Source organism: Megascapheus bottae, chromosome 14 (assembly GCF_031878675.1).
Source record: "Megascapheus bottae isolate mThoBot1 chromosome 14, mThoBot2.hap1, whole genome shotgun sequence".
Classification (NCBI taxonomy): Eukaryota; Metazoa; Chordata; class Mammalia; order Rodentia; family Geomyidae; genus Megascapheus; species Megascapheus bottae.
The window spans coordinates 157653-170051 of NC_143522.1; positions in this window are offsets into that span (position 1 = coordinate 157653).

Here is a 12399-nt window from a genome sequence, read left to right on the forward strand (position 1 = left end):
ACCAATACATCAGATCGACCCCAAAGGAGAGCTGAAGTAGCACGCCATGTTGATGGGAAGGAAAGCCAGGAAACAAGACAGGAGGAGCATGGGAAATTTCATAACCATTCCGAGCTGGTCTGAGCTTAGAGTCAGGTCAGGGGGCAGAATCACAGGAAATTCGAATGCGCAGGACTGATGGGCCCAGTAATCTATAATCCAAGTTCCTGCCCCTCCCTCGGGATTCAAGCCCACTTCTCACCTGGGAGGTGGGCTTGCCTTTCCTTTGAACAGTGGTCCTCAGATCTCAACCTCCCGAGTAGCTAGGTTTATAGGCATGAGCCACTAGAGCCTACCTGTTTCTCTTTTGATTACTAGCCAATTCCATACTTGTGATTTCCACAGGCCATTCAGTTTCCTGACCTTTAAAATAAGATTAATAATACTTCCTGAAGAATGAATCAGTCAATCAATGGAGTCCATTTCTAGCACTTAGAATAATGTAATGAGCACATAGTAAGCACCAGCCAGCATTCTCTTCCTTCAGGGCTAAATTTTGTTGGTGCTGCAGTACTTTTATAAAATGAGGGATCATTTGCATATAATTTACACTCACTTTTCCATATCCTTGAAAACATCTCTGGATTGCTTATAATGCCTAATACTATGTTAAATACTTATACAAACACTAGTTATATTATTGAGGGAGGGAATAATGATTTTAAAAAACCAAGTCTGTACATGTTGAGATTTTTTAAAAAATCTTTTTTTGTTTGCACAGTTGGTTGGATCTATGGATGGAGGAGCTGGTATGGAGATCAATTGTACTAAGCAGATAACAACTGCTCAGGTAGAATTCCTTAGGATTGGGTGAATGATTGTGTGGATCCAGATTGGTTAAGTTGCTTTTTGTTCCTTTGGCATATAGCTTGCTTGGAAGGACCTTAGAATTTAAAACACTGTGTACATAAATATTCCGTGGGGTTAAATTTAGTTTCACATATAAATTAAGTATTATGTATTCAGTCAGTGGGTTTAAATCCCAAATGTTTGCAGGATTCCTAAATTATGTTCTAATAAGCTTACAGCCCTTTCTGCAATTTATCTATATTGAATAAGCAATCACTAGAGATTTTTCAGCAATGTGAGTTATATGATTGCCAACTAAGCAGAGTCAGTGTCTGATCCCAACATTAATTTTTCTCCTAGACATGATTTTGCTTTATGTTTCCTTCAAAATTGGGTATGAAGGTAACAATGCAATCAGACCTACTTGACTTAGATGTGCTCAGGCAAAACATGTAGAGAAAAAGCATTCTGAAATTTTTCATAATAAACTGCTCAATGATTGCAATTGAGTGAAATTTATATTTTCCCCCTTTAAATGCAGTCTGCCAGGGCAACACTGAATGAATGAATGAATCAACTTGTTACCTGCTGTGCTACTCTGAAAATAGCCAGTGGATGACTTCCATAAAAATGCATTGCTAAGGGATTTACTTAAATTTAGAAAAACATGTATATATTTTATCTTTCATCGGGAATATCAATCTTTAGTTATGCCAATACTTTTTAAGTCATCTTTGTAAAATCACCTTTTCTCTCTCATGCACACAGACAGACAGACACACACACACACACACACACACACACACACACACACACAGACGCACACAGACATGTACATCCACACATCCACACAGACAGACACACATTGTAATTTAACCATAACCTTTGTTTGATCTAAATGTCATTGGGGGTATATGCCCAGTAAATATATTTATTTTTTCTTAAGGCAAAACAAACAAAATAATCTTACTCTGATGCCATCTAAAAAGAAAATAATTTGCTTCCAGCTTCCAAGACACCACATGATAGGGTAAAGAGTAGTGTGGTGACTCAGATATACAAAAATTCAGGTAAGCCAAAACGGCCCAGAGTAAAGCTTCAGCTGTGTCATTGAACTGAATGTCAGTCTTGCCAGCCTTAGTGCCTGGGCTTCAGAAATTCCAACTGTCAGCTGTGGGCTTTGCAAAACACTGTGGTCAACCCCAAGTTAGGCAGTTATCTTGTTGTGGGAAAATTTTTACTTTGGTGAAAAGGAATTTAGAGGACATTAAATAAGAGACTAGGTTACTCTTTCCCAAAGCTTACTCTTTCCTTTCACCTTTTTTTATTGTTGTTCTTTTTGTTTGCCAGTCCTATGGCTTGAACTCCAGGGCCTGGGCTTTGTTTCTGAGCCTCTTTGTGCTAAAAGGTAGCACCCTACCATTCAAGCCACAGCACTATTTCTGGCTTTTTTTTTTGAGTAGTCTATTGGAGATAAGTCTCACACTTTCCTACCCAAGCTGGCTTCAAACGGTGATCCTATGAATTAAGCCTCGGGAGTGGCTAGGATTACAGGCATGAGCCACCAGCTCTCAGCTTCATTTCACTTCTGTATTCCTTTTTATTTCTCATCAATGTAATGCCAAGAAACACCAAGTACCATCATCACAGTTTGGTGTGGCAGTGGATTATTTTTCCAGGTATCTTAGAGTGATGTGGCTCAGATCACTTGCCAGTGCAAAGGAGATGGGTCTGCTTTTCTATTATCTGTGAATGAGCTTCAGCCAGCACAATTAAGTGGCTTGGTACTGAAATTATATGTCCATCCATGCTGATGCCAAATCCTAACAATATGAGCTCCTTCCAGGCTCCAGAGGACAACTTGTACATTTTATGTTTGGTTTTGTTGTGGAAATAAATTGAATCTATATGATTGCCAAATGAAAGATTTGCTGGTTGGAAGTTTGCTTTCTTGTACCAAGTTCCAACCTGGGAAAGACACTCTAAAAAAGTTTTTTTTCATAACTCTTTTTTTAAAGCAAAATAATGGACTCATTAATTCCATATGCTTCTGACTGAAGGGAAGGAAATGTTACACAGAAGTGTCAGGGCATCTCAGATTCTGCTGTGGGTTTTCTCCCCTAAGGACTGTCTATATTTTACTCAGGGCTTCATGCTCTCACTTTTTTCCCCCATCTCAAGGCTGACCCTTTACTCTGCAATAAGCCACATTGATTTTTCTTTTCTCTTTTTCTTTTTTCTTTGGTGGGCCATGGGGCTTCAACTCTGGCCTAGGAGCTCTCCCTGTGCTCTTCAGCTCAAGAACACTGTTCTAACCTTGAGCCACAGCCCCATTTCCCATTTTCTAGCAATTAATTTGAGGTAAGAGTCTTACAGTCTTTAGTGCCCGGGCTGGCTTTGAACCTTGATCCTCAGATCTCAGCTGCTTGAGTAGCTAGAACACATTGACTTTTCTAGCATGGGCTAGCTTCAAAGAACAATCCTCAGATCTCAGCCTCCTGAGTAGCTTCTCTAGGTGTGCTAATGAAATAATACCCCTCAGAAATTCCCACCAATGCCTGGCAGGGGTTGAGGTGAAGATACTTGACCAGCCTCACTCTTGTAGTGGTGTGCCACTGAGGTAGCACTCCACTCTACTTTCCAGAATTCTGCAACAGGATTAATTTACCCAGATTCATTCCAGGTAAAGCTGGGCCTTCCTTTGCCATTCAAGCCAGTCACCACAGGCCCTGAATAAGCAAATTGCCTGACTCCATATAATATCTAATGGGCCTAGAATGTTAGCGGATCTTGTTGAATCCTCAGATAGACTCTCAAAGCACCTAGCAGCCTCCTCCATCATCTTTGGCCTGGCACTCTGCTCTACAACACTCAGGTACATATGAATGAATGCTGGGACAAGCCACCTAGAAAGGGTTATTAATATTCCTGAATTCCCACCATCAGATCTCATGGGATTAGTAAAGAAGCCATGGAATATCTATGAGGGAAAACTAATAGCCAGATTTGAAAGGATAAGACTCTAGGAAAGAAGGCCATGAAGACACAGAGGGAAGGAATAGCTAGCAGAAAGTAACAGCAGAGTTATATACCCAGGCAGGTTCGAGACATGGGTAGAGATAGATAAAATTGAAGAGAAGGGTAATCTTTGGTTTGGGAGAACTTAATGGCTGGCATTTCTTTTCAAATATTTTATAGAACTCCCAGTCTTGTAGGAAACCAAAATCTTTCCAAGTGTGCACCTATTCAAAAAAAATCTAATGTTTACCTTTGGAGTACTGCTCATTCTCATCTGCCGGTGATCATTTATCATCATAATAACAACAAATAATGTACAAGCATCATCTGTGCTCTAGGCATTCCACAGAAATTTGAAATACGTGCTCTGTTAGCTTTCTTAGTGCTGTTGACAAAACACCTGAAAAAAAATCAGCTTAAAAGGAGGAAAAGTTCATTCTGGCTCACAGTGGCACAATTCTAAGTCCATTTGGCTTGGTTAGCTCTGTTCTGAGACTTGTGACAAAGCAGAAAGAACATCATGGGTGGAAGTGCATGACAGATGGCAGAGAAAAGTTTCTACCTTATGGGTAGCTGGGAAAGAAAAATGGAATATGAGAGACAGAGGGGGGAGGGTGGGAAGGAGAAGGAAAGAAAAAGAGGGAGAGAGGGAAAAGGAGAGAGAAAGGGAGAGAGGGAAAAGGAGAGAGAAAGGGAGAGAGAGAGAGCTCCTAACATCCCCTTCAAAGTCTGGGTTTGGGGGAGGTTGATTAGGATTCAAATCATAGCACATACATATGTTTAATTCCTACAGCAATAGGATGGTGATCCTATCATTGGCCTCATTTTAACAATAAGCAAATGATAGCTGGGAGATTAAGTCACCTGGCTATGTGTTCCTTAGGATTTGAATTCGGGTACTCTGGTTTAGAACTCCAGCTCTACCTGTATCTTTTACAAGTCATGGATGAGTTCCTGAAAAGGAATTATTTGCTCTCCCATCTTTATGCCATCTTTCCCCTTCTCTCCACATACCCAATGTAGAAACAGATGGATTCATGGTCCCTGGAAGTATTAATGGGAAGAGTGGATATCTTACCTTCCCTTTCTTCTGTCTCAGGCTCTAGGGAAAGAACTCTGGGTTTCTAATTAGTGCTAAATCTTTAGAATGACATGGGGGGGGGAACCCTTAAATTCTCATTAGTCTTTTAATGAGTTTTGTTATGAGCAAAAATGAAGTGGAGAGCTGTGGCTGTTTCAGATCTTGCAGCTGTTGATCTGTAATTGTCTCGTACATTGTAAAGTCTCAAAGTGCTTCTCTTTGAAAAAAAATCCTTGAAAGCAGAAGTTGCTTTCTAGAAAGCAAAATATATGCTGAGAAAATGTACCATGAAGACGTGGCATGTTCATTCTCCTTCCCATGGTTGCCCTTTGCTTTGGACTCCTGGAGGCCCAGTACTTCTCTTTGCTCTCTGGTCTTTCCACCTAGCCTTCTGAGAACAGCCACCTTAGCTTAGTACATTTCACAGCCAAGAAGTGATTTCTAGCTGCTACTGAACCAGATGGAAAAGCCAACTTGGAACTATTGTGTCAAGATTTTGAATATCTCTAGCATGCACTCATCATACAAGAATGAATCAATAGCACCAAAATGGTGAAACTAATCAGAACATGTGCATATAACCAGAAAGACTACCAAACCAGATCTCCTCATGCAAGTAATACTTCGTTCTAGTAGAACAAAACAGCTGAGAACATTTCTTGGGATAAACTTTGACCTTGGGGCAATGAAATCTATCTCTACTTTAGGGAAGTTCTCTTCTGAGTCATTTTCAGCCTTGATTTCTTCTGTGAACACTGGGTGGTTCTTTTGCCATTTTTCTTTCTTTTCCAGGGATTTTCTGAATAAGGTGGCCATGAAAGCATAGTACTGTGGAGTGAACCTGGATACAAGGAAACTTGCACTAGCTTCCTCTAGTAATAATACTTGTTGTTTTCCCCATTCTCGTCACATGCAGGCACTGTATAATTCTCTGAAGAAGTACAGTAGTTTTGTCTCAATGAGGTGCAGTGGTACCTCATAATCCTAACTCCTTGAAAAGCTGAGATCAGGAAGGTTGTGGTTCTAGGCCAGCACAGACAAAAATTGACAGCTCCATTTCAACTAATACAAAATCTGATCAAGGTGGTGCATGCCTTCCATGTTAACTACATTGGTGGCATAAATAGGAGAACTGCAGTTCCAGTCAATCTGGGCAGAAGGGTAAGATTCTATTTGAAACGTAACAAACTCAAAAAGGGCAGGAAGTAGAGTGATTGGACTTCCTATGGAGTCAAATTTCTGTCCTGAATCCTAGTCCCATCCCTTTCTAGCTGTGTGATTTATGTATATGTTTCTGGGATTTAAAAAGAATCGATAACACTTTCATCTAGGATGAGTAATGCTGAGGATTGGGTGAGTTGTTTTGTGAGGAGTGACCATTAACAATGGTTAGAACAAAGAAACCAAGCCTCCTACCTTTGGAGCAAGCAACTTTTGAATGCCTATTTCAAGGATGAAGAAAGACTGATTTGAAGCAGTGGCTAAACTGCTTTCAACCTAGATATGCAGTGTGGACTTAAAAGCATAACTTTTCCTATGGCTCCTCCTTTGGACTTCAGTTTCCTCAACATTTAATAGGGGACAATGGAGGTTCTCAGGCTATTCCTGGTTTTTGTTGTAGTTGCAGTTGTTTTGTTTCCATTCCTGGGGCTAGAACTCAGGGTCTGGGAACTGTCCTTAGGCTTTTTCAAGACTAGCGCTCTACCACTTGAGCCACAGCACCATTCTGGCCTTTTCTGTGTATGTGGTACCAAGGAATCAAACCCAAGGCTTCATGTATGCTAGGCAAGCACTCTATGACCAGGCCATGCTCAGGGCCCCTGCTGCTATTTCTAACTCTAACCCTCCACAAACCTTGTATCCCTACCTTCTCCAAAATGTCTTCAATCCCCAATAGACTTGGATATCCCTTGGTTTAGTGTCTTTGTTGTACCTTTTGGTCCATTTTGGTTTTCCTCTGTTCTCCTTAATGGGATTTATAAGAATTAGAGAGCACAGCCACTTATCTCCCATTATCTCCCTTGTATGGTGCTTTTCTATTCAAATATATGTGTACTTTTTCTCTTCCTGGATTTGCAGAATATGAAGTGTCTAAAGGTAATGATCCATAATGATGTATCCTCTTCAGAACCCTCTATCTTGGGAAGATCTTTCTCCCCATTGCTCTTTTCCCCACCAAATGCATAAACAATTACATGCAGTTTATAATATTGTGCTACTCCCCATATCAGTTCAATATTATTACTGAATGTCTTCCGTAGCAGGCCATTGCAAACTGCCACATTCATTTTGATGGCTCTATATTACTCCAGATCCATGCACATACTTAATCATTCCCCTCTGGATGGACATAAAGGTTGTTTAGGGTTTATTGGTTGCAAACACCATTACAATGAATATGCTTGCATTCACTTCTTATGCACAGTGTGGATATTTTTTTTCTAGATAAAAACCAAGGTGAACTTTCTTGGTTACAAGATACTGAATTTTAATAGATGACGTATCTTTATCTGTCACCTCTTAGCTTGGTCTAGCTCAAATCTAGTATTTAGGCATTCTCCTAGCCACGAGGGAGGTATTAGAAGAACCTGCTTCATTGTGTGATTTACCCATAATCTGATTTTGTTGGAGTACCACCTGTGGCTGTGCTAACTCATTTGAACTCTTGCTTGATTTCCCTGACTCAGTTATTTGCCATGATAATCCCATTTCCACATTTCTCATTTTTGTAGCTATGCCTCTGAGACATTTAATAGTTACCTTGTGAGTCTCTGCCAGTTTCAGCTTTCTCCTCCTCCTTCTGCACACTTATCCAAACACATTCACCAGCTCTTGGTCTCTGTCCTCATCCTTTCTTGTGGAATTCTGATCTACAGTTGTCCTTTTTCTTTACTTCACTGTTCTGGTGACAGAGATCCTATTACAGTCTATATTCCACAGCTTCTGCTGTGATATTAAAACTGCAAAATAATCATTTTTGGGTTTTGAGACCTGTCCTTCCTGGATTCCCCTGCTTCCTGTCTGTCCAGGGGCTGCCCAAACCCATACAGCATTCATATTTTTCACATTGTTACACAATACTGATAATTTTCTATTTTGATCCACATCTCTTGTCTCCACCCCTTATGAAAAACTTTTCTTTCCCCACCCCCTTCTATTTTTGATATCCTTCAAGACTGGGTCTTTGCCCTGATATTCTAAGTGCTCATGCCTTTATTATTTACAATTAAAACTTACATTAATAGACTTAATACTGTTTTTGTTTTCCCAAATCAGCATGTCTGGCTGTCCCCCTTCCCTGTGTTCCGGTAGTGCGTTTCTGCTCTTCTCCACAGCGTCTCTAGTTGAATGTTTCCTATCACTTCACTTTCAATATGTCTAAACCCAACAGAACCATCTGCTACTAACCTATCCCATCTGTTCTCTTTCCTGCTCCCCTTGTATCTGTAAGTGACACCATATTGTCCTAGTCACCCAGATAGGAATCTTGGAATGAGATTTTGTTCTTTACCTCTGATACAGAATCCATCACTGATTTCTGCTGATTTTTTTGTCCTTGAAAAATAACATTGTCACAGCCAGGAGTTTGGTCTAATGGCAGAGTGCTTGCCTACCATGCATGAAGAACTGGATTCGATTCCTCGGTACCAAATACATAGAAAAAAAAGCCAGAAGTGGTGCTGTAGCTCAAGTGGTAGAGCTCTAGCCTGGAGAAAATCCAAGCACAGTGCTCAGGTCCTGAGCCCAAGTAAAGAACTGGCAAAATAATAACAACATTGCAAGCTGGGCACGTCTGTAACCCTAGCTAATCAGAAGGCTGAGATCTGAGGATCCAGGTTCAAAGCCAGCTCAGGCACTAAAGTCTATGAGACTCTTATCTTCAATTAACCACCAGAAAACTGGAAGTGGCACTGTGGTTCAAGGGATAGTGCAGTAGCTATGAACTGAAGAGCCCAGGGACAGGGCCGAGTTCAAACCCCACAACCAACCAACACACACACACACACACACACACACACACACACACACACACACGCCAAAACAATACATTGCAGGTGACTTAAGTTAAAAATTCAAGTGCAGGTATGCATCTGTTTTTTCTCTTTTCTAAAACTCACTAAGATATGTGTAAAGGTATATACTTTTAAGGGCAAAAAGTGCAGAGTAGAATGAAAAAGGAGAGTTGCAAGTTGGAAAGGAGCTGGTTAAGCAATAATTGATTTAGCAGACTTGAAAGAGCCACCTCCTAAGCCAGTAGTACAAAGATCCTACCAACACCACCATTTTTACAGCTTAATGACCCAAAAATTGGAGGCGCTAAAGTATATAAGAGGTAAGAATAAAGGAAAAACTAAAAAGAGTTTTAAAGTGTTTTTGAGGTAGTTAGAACTTAGTTGTCCTTTCCTAATCCTGTCAGTTCCATAAAAGATTAGATATTTATTGTCTAGTACACTGTGTTTCTGTTCTGGGAATATTAGTATCTATTGTAGAGAGATACTACCAAGTGTAAGCTAGTTGTTCACAGTTTATATTAGAGTGCTGAGATCTTCCTTGGTAGCCTTACAATGTAAGCTTCTCTGAAGCAGGAAAGGAAGGATTCCTGGTTGGGGACTCTTGGAAAAAAGACCTAGACACCAGAGGCTTTCTTGTGACAACCTGATTCAGCAAGCCCCACCCTCCATCATTTTTCTTCCTTTCTGTTTTCTTTCATATTTTTTTGGTGTGCGTGTGGGGAAGGTCCAAGATGGAGACTCAAACACAGTACCTGATGGTTTGGTCATTGGCTAGGCTCACTGGCCATGCCTTCAACTCCAGCCCTATCCTACTGAAAGAAACCCAACAAACAAAAAGTCTTCCACTTTTAGAGACTGAGCATCTGAAACCAAGGTTTCAGCAGGGCCATATTCTCCCTTAAATCTGTAAAGGGAAATGTCTTTTTATTTCTAGTTCCTTCCTCTCTTCCTTCCTTCCTTCCTTCTTTCCTTCTTTCCTTCTTTCCTCCCTTTCCTTCCTCCTTCTGTCCCTCCTTCCCCCTTCCTTCCTCCCCTTTCTTTATACTCTTCCTCTTTTCCTTTTCCTTCACCTCATCCATCTTATGAACAGGCAGAAAAGGGTTACCTAGACCTTTGAAGAAAACTCTAATAAAACAATAATAGAAATTTCTGGGTGCTACTGGCTCACTCCTGTAATCCTAGCAACGCAGGGGTCTGAGATCTGAGGGTCATGGTTTGAATCCAGTCCAGGCAGGAAAGTTCATGAGACTCTTACTTCCAATTAGCCACTGGAAAGTCAGACCAAGTGTCTGAGTCCTAGCCTTGAGCAAAAAAAGTTGAAGGACAGTGCTCAGGCTTGGAATTCAAGCCACAGGACTGGCACCAAAGCAAGAACAACTAAATGAAGCTAAAACAAAACAGTGAACAAATGCAGCAGTGGTACTCACCAGAGACTGTGTTGAAATGAACTATACAACTTGTGGGTGGGGATAGGAGAGAAAAACTGGGAGACAGTGAGGGAAGGGTGACATTTCCCCCAAAACGTACTTTTATCTGGCTTATGTAACTGTAACTCTTCTGTTCATCACCTTTACAATAACAATAAAGAAATTAAAAAAAAGAATCAGAGACCCATATAGGAAGAAGGAATATGAGCTAAAACTTCTGTCTTTCTGTTTACTATTCTAGATGATTCTATTAAGATTTTATGAGGAAAAGCCTACAAAAAACAAGAGATAAAGAAAAATAAAAACAAACTAAAGGTTCACAGAACAACCACATTGAGCCCTTTAAAATTATAGATATCACATAAAATTTTTTTAAAAACTCAATAATTTTTTTAATTAAAGAAAATAAGATGGAAAATAAGAAAATCCCAGAAAAGGGGTTGGGAGGAGTGGAACAGCAAAACCAGAGAAGTTCTCAAAGAAATAGTCTGTGAAAATATCCCATGACTGAGGACGTTGGTTACCAGACTGGAAAAGACCAGGACCACACGGATTAAAGCAACAAGCCCAGCTATTGTGTACTCTGAGTACATGAGAGTCAGAAAAGAACTTCATTTTTTCCAGAAAAAAGAACCCTAAAATATTAAGAAAATGAAGGCTCATAGAACAGTCAACACAGCAATATATTTTCTTTCCTCCTCTTTCTCCTCCTCCCCCTCCTTCTTCTTGTCTTCTTCTGGTTCTGGGGCTTGAACTGAGAGCCTGGGCACTATTCCTGAGCTGATTGTGCTCAAGGCTAGCACTCCACCATTTGAACCACAGCTCCACTTCGGGCTTTGTTTTGAGTAGATTTATTGGAGATAAGAGTCTCAGAGACTTTCCTGTCTGGGCTGGCACTGAACCACAATCCTTAGATCTCAGCCTCGGTGGCTAGGATTACAGGCATGAGTCACTGGTGCCTGACTAGCAATGTCTTTAGAATTCTGCAGGTATTTGCATTTTTGAATTTTATACTTAATAAATGTAGCATGATTCAGCGTAAGGGTATAGGATATCCCTTTTCAGGCATGCTACAGCTCAAAACTTTATTTATTTATTTATTTATTTTGTTACAGCAACTTAGCCTTTTATTTCTTTTCTTTTTGTTTTGCCAGTTCTAGGACTTGAGCCCTGTCCTTGGGCTTTCTCTAGGCTAGAGCTCTACCACTTGAGCAACAGCACTACTTCCAGCTTTTTCTATGTATATGTAGTACTGAGGAATTGAACCCAGGTCTTCAAGCATGCTAGGCAAGCACTCTACCACTAGGCCAAAATCCCAGCCCACTTAGTCTTCTATTTCTTTTTTTTAAAATTATAATTAGTAAAAGGGTTACATGATATTTGCCAGATAGAAGGAGCATTAATTCACATACATTGATACCCTTTCACATGTCTTGGTACCCATTACCCTCCCCCACACACCCTCGACCCGTCTTGGTTTTCCAAAACTTTTTTTAACCTAATATATTTGTATTTGTATTGATTCATCTGTTTTAAGGATTGAATCCTTTAGTCCTTGAATTTGCTAGGCAATAACTCTGTCTCTTGAGGCAGGACTCCAGCCCTAACAAGTACTTCATTAAAGAATACGACGGTGGATATGCATTACTAGAATGGTAAACAAAGAAAGGTGAAAAACTAGAACCCAGGAAAGATGACCCAATCTAAGAGAAAGACAAAAGGAATTTGCAAAATGAAGATGATGAGATATATGCTGTGCATGCAACACTGTATTGGAATAGATCAGAGGGCTGAGAAGAAATTTCTTCATGATGAAACTCATAGTTATTTTCTCCTTTTACCCTTCCCTCTTTAATTTCTTCCTTTTCTTCTTATAACATGGCTCCTCTTAAAGTTTTCTTTTTGCTATAAAGTATTTTCCTTTTATTTATTTCAAAAGCATGTTTTATCACTGTAATGAGTCAATTGGGAACCCCCCCCCCCACATTGATCAGGTCTTTACTAGGTTTTAATTACCCTTAAGCATAGTGCA